At 41.2% G+C, this 12,036-nt stretch overlaps 1 protein-coding gene across 1 annotated transcript in view; it reads right to left on the bottom strand.

The window, feature by feature from the left end:
- The window catches only part of LOC113131922 (leucine zipper putative tumor suppressor 2 homolog), a 33,884-nt gene extending 22,423 nt beyond the window's left edge, over positions 1 to 11,461 (bottom strand). The window contains 1 exon segment of the mRNA XM_026309682.1: positions 11,203 to 11,461. The gene's annotated coding sequence lies outside the window, so the exon portion shown is untranslated.
- Between the last annotated feature and the right edge of the window lie 575 nt (positions 11,462 to 12,036).

The raw sequence follows: 12,036 nt of genomic DNA, 5'->3' as shown, positions 1-12,036 counted from the left end.
TGAGATCAGGGGGGTGGATCTGCTGTAACAGATTATAAGAGCAGCAGCTGATGCTTGGCCTCAGCTGCATACAATCAACCTCTACTATGAAAATCTTGGTTGAAAAAAAGCAGACAGACATCTGATGACTAATGAGGGCGTCCTGTCAGGAAACAGTGGATCGTAGGAGGAGCGAAAGGTGATTGCACAGGGGAAATTAAGAGCGGAAATTAACAAATGAGAAACAAAAGACTATAGGAATGTTTTCATTTGCCTTTTCAGTGCTTTAACCACAGCCAAAGCTGAAAGCTTTGCCCTGGCTTTTGTCTGTCTCCTCTCCTGCCAATGTTGTAATAACAATTTGCCTGTCTGGAGGCTGTGAATCATTTCTGTCCATTTACCCACTCTGTGTCATGTCATATTATTATCTCTCTGTCTTCACATTAATTTTTCCTCTATTACATCAAATAGGTTTCTATACACAAATTCCCTCTTTTCAGCTGAAAGGAGTGAGAACAGTTTGTGAAAGCAGAAGCTGCCACACTACAGGGGGACTGTCCGGTGGGAAAAGCTGCATAGTTTCATAGAAACACACTTGAGTATCTGTCAGCATCTGGCTGCACTTGCTGAACTGTGCATTGAAGTTGTATTGAGACAAACAGCATGAGAGTGGCTGCTATCATGCTTCATGCTTCAAGCCGCAGAAAATGGAGCGATTTTGTGTCTCCGTTGTGTTTTACCAACCATGACTACCACAGTATGCTTGGTGATGTCAGAAGAACACATGGAAACCACTCTCAGGGTGCATATGTACTTCATTTATATCCACAGACCAGTAAGTAAATGGACCAAGACAAATATGTAGAAAAACCACTTCCAAGTTCTATTACAATTCAAAGTCATGCATTCAAAATCTTACTAAAGAAAAAATTCAGAAGTACTTTGAGAAAAATGTACTTATTAGAGGCTGTGAAATGATGAATGAGCGTTGGAGAAAAGAAACATTCTGCTACACCCTTTTGTAATCTGTTAAGAGTTACCCTTTTAAAATCTATGAAGTTATTTAAATGAAACCATCTGAGCAGCTTAGAGGAGAAATGTTTCTTTGGTGGCATCTGAAATGTGACAAGAAAAGTAGATGATGTTTTTTTTGGAGAAAAAAAAATATGCCCATAACCACAAAGCAACGAAAATGACTTAGCCGAACCAGAGAACAAGGAAAAACAAATGTTAAAATTTGTCTGAAGCCTTGAAATGATTTCCAAGTTCTGCCTTTATGTGCTACTTATTGTGGGAATAAAAATGTAAAAATAAATATATAAATATATTAGCAGATGCCTTTACATGTGCATGTTGTGAATGCTTGTAGTTGTGCCCTTTCACAGGGTATCTGCAGGTTTCTAAGAGCTAGATTTAAGACTTTTTAAGACCTTTTTAATACCACGCTGAATGAAATTTAAGACCAATTTTGTAGAAATAAAATAAAACATCCCACAATACAACCAATTACCATAACACACTGTTTATTGATATAAACTGTTTACACACCGTTTGATTTATTGAGTAAAACAAAAATAAAATGCCAGGTGTTTTCCAACAGGTTTCCACAGCTGCTTTGTCTTATTCACACTGCATGTGGGTCTCCAAAGCTTTCATACCCATTGTTCCGAGTTTTAAATTTTTTTGCACAGCCTGCACCGGACCTCGAACACGTTGCCACTAACTGGACTTAACCACGGCGCAAAATTAGGGTAACCAATTGTCATTAAATTTACATTTACCCATGGCAAAAGACTAATGCTGAAACTTTCCCGCAGTTCACGCAGCTGCCGGAAAGCATGTGTAAACTCCCCTCAAACGCGTATTTTAGTTGGTTCCGCCTATTTCGTTCTGCGTAACAAATACGTGAAAGGCTTTCAAATAAAATCTTCTTTATGGGGTCGGTTAGATTTCATTTTAAGACCTTTGAAATGCGAATTTAAGACATTTTAATGCTAATTAAGGCCGTAGTTTTATAATATGGAATTTAAGACTTTTTAAGGATCCGAGGACACCCTGCTTTCATGAACATGTTTCTGTACGTGTGTGTCCTCTGTCACAGCCACAGTAAATGTGTTATTGGAGCAGGGTGAGCCGGGGGCAGAAACAGCCGAAAAACAAATGAGGTCCTGTGCAACCTCGAGACTGCTCCATGAATCACCCTGGACCTTTTACAGTAGCTGGTCAGTCCTCGCAGCCTTCAGCTCACAGTTAATGACTTCCCATGCAATGTTTCCCAAAGCAGGCTCATTAAAAATAAAATCTATTTGGTTTTACCCATACTCCCACCCCCAAAACACAAATAAATATAATTGGCCAGTGTGTTACTGACTTAAGAGCTGTTTTTGTGCAACAGAGACCAAACAAATGTGCGAATGAATCTACAGTTACCCTGAGTCAGCACAGTAAATAACTAATTAAGCAAAAGCATAAATAAATGAAAAACAAGCTGAAACACTAAATATCTGGCATAGTGAGTTTAAAACAGTGGCTGTTTCTTCTGCCTGTGATCCAGTTAGATCATATAAATGCGCATTTGTGTGTGTAGGTGTGTGTGTGTGTGTGCATGTGCCTGTGGCAGGTATAATAAACAAGTGCACTGATGTCATCAAAGTCAGCCAGAAGGGAAGCTCAGACTTAAATGCAGTTGAGGGAACACGTTTCTTTCTGTCTCTGAAAAAAAGAATTGAAGAGATAAGTATAAGGATGATGTACGGTCTCAAGACTGAAAGGTAAACCAAGGAGGAAATGTAGAAATAACTCTGGTGTGTATGCGTTTCACGCTGAACCCAGCACTCTCAGAAGTGAACCATCTGACAATCTGTTCACCCAGTGAGCTGAGTGGCACACCATTTCACCCACAATGCCCAGCATATTTAAGCCAGACACTCGTTTGACCGTTAACTCTAGTGCCTTACACACACGTTGTCACATCCGTCAGTGTGGAATTTCTTTCACTCCTACTTCAGCAGCAAAAAGTCTCTGTAGCCACATTTTTGTGACAGCTTCTAATTATTTGTGTCAGTGTGTGTATTTAAAGCTAATGGAGACTGACATGAGGACTGACATGGATGCTGAGCCGTGCTGCGCTGAGCCAGGCGGTCTAACCCAACAGCACGGATAAACTATAAATAGACTATCTCATTTACTCCCCCCATCACCCTTTTCCCTCCTGTTTCCTCTTTTCCTTTTGCTTTATCTGCAGACCTTTTATTACCGTTGTCTCTTTAGCTTTCTATTTCCTGCCTCTTCCTAATTTGTCGCTTCGTTGTCGCCCCCTCCTTGTTGTCTCTCTAAACCCCAATTGCAATCTCCTTCAGTCATTTTATCTCTCCAAATTTTTTTCTCAAAGAGAAAATGAGCGAAAAAAAAAAAAAAAAAGTGAATACAAGTAGGCCAACACCAATATTGTGATCCCAGAAGGGAGGGGGAGAATGTGGGCTGATGGGAAAAAGGGGGAAACAGGCTAGTTAAGGGGGAAGATGGGGGGAGTTATGTAAGCAAGGCTAATCCCCTCCCAACCCCGCATAGTAAACGAGACAGGATGACACTGGCCCCATTTCATCCGTTCGTCTCTGCAGCCGTCACTGCTACCCCTCCAACCTGCTGTCTCTACCTTAAGCCATCTGTTTGATCTCTGACAGCAGACTAGAACCACATTTTAAACTCAACAAATCCTGGTCTGCTGACAATGAGTGGAAGTCTGAGATAGAGCAGATGAGCGCTTATATAATTCATGGTTTAATCGTGAAGATGCTCCCAGAAAATCTGTGTCCCTTCCTCCCACTTTGCTTTACCCTCATATCAATGATAACATCTGATTTTTGAAAGGCCGCTTACATAACACAAGCCAACCAGGACAGTAGGAAGGAACTGAAAGCAACAGGACTATGTTCCTGTTCAGCAAACTGCTCTTAAAACCACTATAATATATATTCCAGGTCTTGTCTTCTATCAGATCCCAAACATTTATGCTCTTAAAGTGGAGCTACAGTAAGAGCATGTCTTCAAACTTCATATTACTTTAGATTTTGACACTAAGTCAAAAATGTAGTTACCCCAACTGACCCTATTACTTCTAACAGTCTGACTTCTCCTCTGCCAAATCCTTAGTCACACAGTCACCTAAACTCCTAAATCTCTAGAGGCAGTTTTAGCTGAACAGAAGGAACAAGAAGGTTTTTTTGTTTAGTGCTAATTAATAAATGCCAGCATGCTAACCCGCTACATTTAGATGACACATAACATAGACACTTTAGAATGATGTTTATATACATATTTACAGTATGAATTTACTATACAGGGATGACACGAAATGATCACATTTGGCATTTTAACAATGAAATTATTTTTAGCAATATTTTTTCTTTCGGCTGCTCCTGCTTCCGAGATCTGATGGGATCGTGCACTCGCAGGATGGCATGGCCGACATTAGTATAACCAGGACTAAAATGATAAAAATAATACTTAGCTATACTCCTAGATTTTAATGAGTTTTCCTACTTTACAAGCATTCCTTTAGCTTAGCTAATAAATGACTATTGGCTCAGATGATTTCCAACATTCTTCCAAAAGACACAGGGTCAATTTTTCTATCTCAGCAAACTTTAGTGCATCAGAATGGATTATTGCTTTCAACTCTAACCTTTAAACTTTAAACAGACATACTGCGGGGGCAGCCCCCATGCTGTTGGACAATGATCCCTGATAGCGACATCGCCCTTTAACCCCCCTTCTTCTTCTCTCAAATCCTCCTGCTCAGACAGGACGCTCCGCTAAACTTTGACCTACTTCTGTCTTCCCTCAGTCTGGGCCGAGAGGGGGAGAAAAATATCAAGACCCCAAACAAAGTGAGCTTCACGCTGACCCAGCAAGCTAATAATAATATGAATATGAGCATCAAAGGCTTAATTGGACAATACATCTTTTGAATGGCAAATCACAGAGGGAAACTGAGGGAGGCTTGAGGACGCGTGCATATAAAATAATCACACTGGTGTCATTGTTTAACACTGTACATTTAAAATTCATCTGGGCACACACCCACAGAGACACATAAATACTGTGTATCTCATGCTGAGGAGTTGATTTCACTTTTCTGCTGATCAGGCACAAGACGAAGCCTGACCTTCTACTTTTTATCCATGCTGTGTCTCTCGTTTCCAAGAAATATCACTCAGCAGATGGACACAATCCTCCATAACCAGTTGATAATGCAGATCAGGTACCGTGACACAAAAGCAAACAACACCTCCAGGATTCAACTCTGTCAGCCTGAGCACAAGTCCCAAAGAAACCGGAGCTGGAACCAGTGACAGCATCACTTCATAAACTACGTCTGCAACTATGTTTAAAATCTGCCAAATGTTTCATAAGCGCTGGACAACTTCCAGGCCAGCAGAGTGTGGACAATCCATGTGGGAAAGGACTGCTGAGGGCTCAGACAAGAGGGTGGTGGGAGTTATGTTACAGAGACCGTGGCTGGGACAGAATCCCAGAGGTTCCTGGAAGAATTCTGGGAGCATACCCATGTGTGTATGAGAAAGGAGGAGTTGGCAGCGTGGCTGATGAGGAGGAGACATCTGTCACCAATTAAAAAGGAGGGGTTGATCCCACAGTTTCACTATTGAGATGAAAGCATGCAGAGATACACTCTGGTCATGATGTAAACACTTTCTCATGGTTAAATCTTTCCAGCCTGCCCACCACCGCTCAGTAGAGCTCTCCTCTCTGCTTCCACAAGATGAGCTGACCACAGTTAACCTAAGCTAGTCAGCTGACACAGGAAAGGGGTGGGGCATGTATGGTACATGTTCTGCTAAGGGATCATCTGGCAGATGCATCCTCCAAGCTGGCTTCAATTCACTGATCAAAACACACACACACACACACAGGGGAAGAAGCTGGCTAGTATGGTGGAGGAAAGCTGATGTATAAATCAACTGGGTGTCAACAGATATTTGCTGAAGTTATTAGCTCAGAGGTGTCCTGCTGTAACATACTAAAAAACTCACTGATTCAGTCCAGCTGAAGCAACTGGAAAAAATGTGTAGGATTTGTAAAGACACAATCGTATCTGAGAGGAAACTACAGCTAAATCACACCAGTAGTGGCAGATGAGCTTTCATGTCAAATCAATATTTGATGTTTTGCTTTACTTGCTGGCACAAATCAAGTTTCCAATAGATACATATTAACAAACAGCTTAATCAATGGTTTTCACTCTTGTTAATGAAACGCAGCTTTGTTAGTCATGTTCAGAGCCCAGCTCTGTCAGAGGATTTCTCTTCTGATTTCACACTAGGAGAAGAAACGTTTCTCTGAGACTGAACAGCGCAGGAAATCTAAAATATGTTTTCTCGTAGAGTTAAGACTGCTTCCAATAAAATCATGTAATGCTGCAGCTGTATGCTGTCTCCAGCTAGTCCTCTCCCTACCTCCTAAAACCATACATCTGCCACCAGGCAACAAGCCTCAATTCTGCACCTAATACTTGTGTCATCCATCAGTCCTATGTTTGTGTGTTGGTGTGTGTGTGGTCTGCTGTTTCAGCACTGGCCATTTCGGTCCTCATACATCAACCTCCCGACAGCAGTGAATTGACGCTTTGTGACATATGAGGCCACTTCTCCTTCTCCTTGGAAAGCGAAAGAAAGAAAGAAAGAAAGAAAGAAAGAAAGAAAGAAAGAAAGAAAGAAAGAAAGAAAGAAAGAAAGAAAGAAAGAAAGAAAGAAAGAAAGAAAGAAAGAAAGAAAGAAAGAAAGAAAGAAAGAAAGAAAGAAAGAAAGAAAGAAAGAAAGAAAGAAAGAAAGAAAGAAAGAAAGAAAGAAAGAAAAAGAAAGAAAGAAAGAAAGACAGAGAGAAAAGCAGTGTTGAGCTCAGATGGATGGAAACCGTTTCCATGTGCGATCATGGTACTTAAACTCCGCACACCAGACAGCTGCTGCTTTTGTGCACTGTCAAGGCAGTGATGATATCTGTAGTTAGGAAATAACTGATTCTTACTGCACTGTAACATAATGAGGCCTTTCTCTACAGTGTCTTTGGAGTGCAGTGAACAAATTCATGAGCACTGAGGAAACACTGTTTGATTGGCCTGCTAATGGATGTTTGGAGCAGTTGGCAGACTTCAGCACTCCTGGTTATAATGTGATCTTTGCCAGAGCTCTGCCCACTAATGTCCATTATACACAGCGTTTCTCCACTCTGCATTGATTCCGTCTCTTCTTACAGACTGTAAGAGCTTTCAGAGACCATCTCCATCTGCCATCTCAGCTATCAGATTCCAATAGCAATTTAATTGACCTGTAATCTACTTGCACAAAAATAAATAAATAAATGAATAATAAAAATACACACGTGCATTTTGAGTTTTGTTGCACACTGCTGAAAGGTTCTACATAAGCAGGGTAATAGACAGGCAGTGTACAAACTTATGGGGCATTTTATGGCTACTTCTGAATGTAATGACAGGCTGAGTCTGTTTACAAGCAAATGGCAAATGTGGTCTACCTAAGTCTGTGCAGCCACACCTTGGTGCTGATGTTCTGACTGGGCAAATGTCTTGGTGAGCTCTGATGGCAGCATATTCCTCTTGACTAAACAGGTAAAACATAGCAAACTCTCATATGGCTACTCTTTTATGCATAGAGTCACTGTAATTGTCATATGCACTACAACTCAACATCCCAGACAGGGTTATCTTGGATTGGTATTGAAAATTGGAAGATCTACTGTTGCAGGACTAGAGACTAAATGTCAGTGTGCCTAAATCGCTGCTGCTTCAATTTTGCACACTCTTTTGTTAACAGTCTTTTGCAAGTCCCTCAGCTTTCCAGAACTATAACACTAAATCACTGGAGTACTTCTTTAACCCCCCTTTGCAGGCCTGGCCTCCACTCCTGCAGCTTGATGGATAAACTGTCTGCACATATTCATGACTTGACAATACCAGCAAACTGTGTTGCAGTCAGGAGAGTTTCATAATGATCAAAGCCAATTCTGACTTCAGTAAACCTCCTCTCTATTGCATTCATGTTTTACTATTGAGAGCATGTATTATTCTGTTGCACAGACTTGTTAATTACCATCAGTGCACAAATATCCTACTACTGCAATCTCACACTTAATGAAATGTCTTCCTTAGTGATCAGACATAATGTTAATGTCTGAATAACCCAGATTTGAAATGTCAAGAGTACAAACGCTTCATTCATTTATTATTATATTATTGAGAGACCTTTGTAAGATTGACGTTGAAAGTGAGAAACCACACCTGAAAAGTACAGGTCAGGAAGGCAGGGCGAGAAACCGGAAAGGTCCTCAAAGTTCATCTGGTTCAGGTTTCAATCCTAAGTCAGTTTTTGTCATTTTTTCAATAAACAAATACATAAACCAGGGTACTTTAACAGAAAGTATTTTTGCTCACATGTTGATGTATTCACTTGTTTATAGGAAGCACCATATTATTTTCTGACCAGTGTCACTTTTTGAGAATTTTACTACCTACATTTTTTTAGTACACTGCCACTGTAGGAATTGACTCATTTTAATCAGACTGGACCCGTTACTAATGCACAGGCTCACAGGCCCACACAAAACAACAAATACTACTCAAGCTTTGCAAGTCTATTTTGGAAGAATACGATTTATTATGGTGATGACTATGATTATGATTATATAGAAAATATTTTTAAACAAATAAATCCTAAATGCTAAAACCTGGAAGCACTTCAAATGCTAGAGATGATTTATGAAGTTTCATTTTGTTGAATGGCCCAGGTTGCTGTATTTATTTATGGCCACAGTAAAATCTCTGAAATCCAAGTTGCTGAAATACATCTAGAAATGAAGCATATATGAAACCGCATAGCTCATTTGTTTTATCACCTGAGAGCTTATTTTACTGTCAACTTCAGGGGTTTGCCGACTTATGGTGCGCTCACTCTTACCTGCATGATAGATGACTGGTCTGTGGTAAACTGACAAGTTAAACCTTCACAGTTTTATGTATCTGAAACTCACCTATAGCAGATGCAATAATCTGATATAACATTGAAGAATGATTATGTAAAAGACAAATATATTATCAATTGCTACTCTTTCAGGCAAGAATGGGCTTTTAAAAGCAGGAGAAGGAAGGTCACTGCAAACTCATGCGCTAATTACAGTTTGGCATGTAGGGGCCCTCTTTGTGTTTGTCTGTGTGTGTGTGTGTGTGTGTGTGTGTGTGTGTGTGTGTGTGTGTGTGTGTGTGTGTGTGTGTGAGTGTGACTGACAGTTTGTCTCTCCCCTGCTGTGTTCCTGCTCTTGTCTTGATTTAATGGGCTGACAGCAAGAAACTCTGATGGAAATCTCAATAACGCACCCGCTGTTAGACGCATCACAGCTGAGGGAAACCGGATCTCAGGTCCAACATTACTCCCATGAACTCTGACTAGAAAAGAAAATACCTGGACAGGAGAAATGCCGCATTACATCAAACAGACCTTCTTGCCTGACATGTAACGTCTGACACAAAATGAGTAACAGAGGGAAGTGAAAGACAAAACTAAGAGGACGTATCTTTCGAGCTACTTTAAGTGCATGGTTCCCTCAAAGGAACTGAAGTCTAAAGCTACAACACTGGCTTCTCTTAAATGTACCTACAGTAGTATTTAATAAAAGACGAGTTTTCACTTAAAAATTATGCAGCTCTGTTGAGGTTCTGTTGCGTAAGATGCTTTTTTGTTTTATCACAATGGATGGCGATGAACTAAATACGCCCACATGTAGCTTCCATGCTTTTATCACATCCAGTACTCAGCGACATCAACATCGCTGCAATGAAATGAACTGGGCATCAGTCATCATTGCAATCCCAGATAGCCAGAAAGGAATTGTGCAAGGTGAGCCTCACAGGTGTGGTGCATATTGTGTATAAGTTTAATGTGGGTTATACTGTATGATGCTGCATGAGGGATTTCTTTCACTTGTTATGTAAGAGTACTTCCCCTGTGTGTACACTTATGCGTTATTTTCAGCCGAGATCATCTAATGAGCAAATTAAGCTGCTACGTTTTGAAATGTGGGCGTGTCTTTATTGTTTCAGAGCAGGTACATCAACTCAGTTAATTTGACAGCAGCAGAAGAAAGAGTTTCATAATCAAGACTCAGAAGATGAACAGGAGCAGAAAGAGCAAGAAAAAAGAAAGTGTTCTGAGTCTACGTGCTATGAGAAGCACCATGACTTTGGTCCATGTTCTTCGTTCATGTTCTTGCATGAGATCCTTTAGTAGTACCCCCTGTCTGCCCCTTCAGCTGCTCCCATCCTGATTGCTCAACAGCTTGGACATCGACTCCCACCACCAAATCCCCCTTTCCCCCTGCTGCTAGTCTGTGCAGGACAGTGGGGAACATGTACAGAATATTTAAGAACTCATGTCTGCAGTGCCCAGGTGGCTTTCTTAATGCTTATTCTGAGCCAGAGTCTCAGTGACACCCAACCCATCAATTAACTGCAGGGAGGGTGTTCACCACAGAGAAGGAGAAGGAGAGGATCTCAGGCATACTGCTGCTCCCTCAGTGTTTATATCTGCTCCTGTGGGCTTTATTTATGATTCAATCTGACCCTGGGGATTTCCAATTCAACTTTAAACTAATCCATATATTAAAGCAAAGCTTGGGAGCATAAAACAAGTGGTGCTATGCTCTCTCTCTCTCTCTCTCTCTCTGACCTTTACTTCTCATCACATTCCTTTCATCCTCTCAGTATTTGCTGCCTTCTCTCTTTATGCTGTGGATATGAAGAGGGAAGTGTCATATCAAGAAAACTGATGTGGAAAGCAGCTGTGCCAGTTGCAAGAGACAGCTGAAAAACAAAAAGCATTTCAGCTGGATGGAGATAACAGAGCAGTGCTTATTCTCTAGTTTCTCTCCCCCACACCCCCTTTCTTCCTCCACACACACACACACACACACACACACACACACACTCTACATGTCAGTTCTTGAGGGAAAACAACTGAATTTAGTGCAAGAACAACTTAAGCCAGTGCATTCAGCTGAATCAACACAAGGCAAACTAGTAGCAACCAATCAACCATGCAGACTAACGCCTTATAACAGAGACAGCAACTTTACTAACATTACAACACCAAACACAGGACAACCCCACTAATCGCTGTTGTTGCGTTATTTACTCACCTTTAAGATGTTGTTTACAAGTCGGCCCGTGCTGTAATATCTCCGCCAATAAAAACCTCTAGCGTGTGTCCGGACGCCTTTTCATGCGGATAGAACTTTTCTGAGAAACGTAACGAGCCAAAAAAAAAAATTCTACTTTTCTTTTCTTTCTGTAGTTTGCTTCTTTTCCTACACACGTCCAGTTCACGGCAGCTCCGTAGATCCGCTGCTGATCCGCCGCTGCTTCTCAGGCAGTGTGCTCGGTATTGTCACCGGCAGAGCCCGGACTGCTGCTCTGTGGGGCGGGCTCACTCTCTGCTCCAGCACGGACTCGACCACGGATCCACAACAGTAAGTTTTAGGACCGGGGGGAAGAAAGGGCAGGGGTTCCTTAGAGGGGGGGCTGCGACCCCCGATGAAAAACCTCCGGTTCTACCACAGGTCTTGTCTTTCTAAGGACAGCATAGATTTATTCTTCTTACACCTCATGTCATGATATTTCTGTTTTTTACTGGTGTGATATTGTGATATATTCCTTTGCTGTAAATACAGAGTGTCACCATCTGTTAAACTGTGAATGTAACTAGCTGTTGAGCCATATGCCAAGTGGCTCCTTTCGGCCCCATCCATCAGGGGGCACCCAGGTCCAGCATTCAGTATTTAGGGTTTTTTCACAGAAACAGTTTTTGCAAAGTACATTTTTGGCTTTGAGGTTGCTTAAAGGTTCAATGTGTAGTGTCTAGAGGGATCTATTAGCAGAAACAGAATATAGTATTTATAAATATGTTGTCATTGGTGTGTGATCACCAGAAAATACCAACTGTTACATTTTCTTAATCTTAGAATAAGAGTTTT

Source organism: Mastacembelus armatus, chromosome 15 (assembly GCF_900324485.2).
Source record: "Mastacembelus armatus chromosome 15, fMasArm1.2, whole genome shotgun sequence".
In the NCBI taxonomy this organism is placed as follows: Eukaryota; Metazoa; Chordata; class Actinopteri; order Synbranchiformes; family Mastacembelidae; genus Mastacembelus; species Mastacembelus armatus.
This window is presented reverse-complemented; position numbering and strand designations above follow the sequence as displayed.